Genomic DNA, 1066 nt, shown 5'->3' with positions numbered 1-1066 from the left:
GGGGTGTGTGTGTGTGTGTGTGTGTGTGTGTGTGTGAACATGTTGTTGTCAGGTGTCGTTGAGTCGACCACAACCCACAGTGACCCTGTGAACAGTAGATCTGTACCCTGCCCTGTTCTGTGCCATGCTCATCACCTCCGATAACGCTTGAACCCATTGTTACAGTCACTCTATCAACCTCTATTTTATTTTATTATTTTTGTGTGCGTGTACCGTCAAATCAGATCTGACTGGTACAGGAGGAGATTGCCCCTCCTTCCCCAGCAGAGCATCTGGTGGATTTGAACCATGCACCTCTGGGATTGTAGTTGCAGCTTCTTGCCACTAGGCCACCAGAGCTCCCCTATCAACCTCTCTTGTTGAGGGTCTTCCTCTCTTTCACGACTCTCCACCTTACCAAGCGTGATGCCTTTTTCCAAGAACTGGCCCCTCCTTCACAACATGTCCAAAGTATGTGAGTTTCACCATGCTTGCCTCTAATGAACACAATGCTTGCACTTTCTCCAAGATATATTTGTTTGTTCTAAAAAAAAAAAAAAGATATATTTGTTTGTTCTTTTTACAGTCGGAGAGATATTCAGTTGTGATACCACAGAGAGTCATAAGAGATAGGGAAAAATAAGACAGGGTAAGGGGAAATCCTGGTCTGGTGGGTGCTGGTCAACTGCTAACTAGAAGTTTTTTTCACAATAAATTTACCCAGCCTGTTGATCTGTTGATCTTCTCTGGTAAACATTGTTGTTGTTATGTGCCGTCGAGTAGTTTGTGACTCATAGCGACCCTATGTACAACAGCCCTAAACCCTGCTCCATCCTGATTATCCCAGTCACTGAATCAATCCACCTCATAGAGGGCCTTCCCCTCCTGCGCCGTCCTTCCACTACATTACAGACCAGAAAACCCTATGGGACATTTCTAATCTGTCATGTGTAGTTGCTTTGAATCATAGTCATCTCAAACCATTTAACAGTATCAAGGGGGAGGAGAGGAAGATGTCACTGTCTGTACAGAGTGGTCAGGGAAGGCTTTTCTGAGGAGTGAATTTGAGTAGACAGAGGCCTGCCAG

This window comes from Elephantulus edwardii, unplaced genomic scaffold (assembly GCF_000299155.1).
Source record: "Elephantulus edwardii isolate Elephantulus edwardi_28Jun2011 unplaced genomic scaffold, EleEdw1.0 scaffold00001, whole genome shotgun sequence".
Classification (NCBI taxonomy): domain Eukaryota; kingdom Metazoa; phylum Chordata; class Mammalia; order Macroscelidea; family Macroscelididae; genus Elephantulus; species Elephantulus edwardii.
This window is presented reverse-complemented; position numbering follows the sequence as displayed.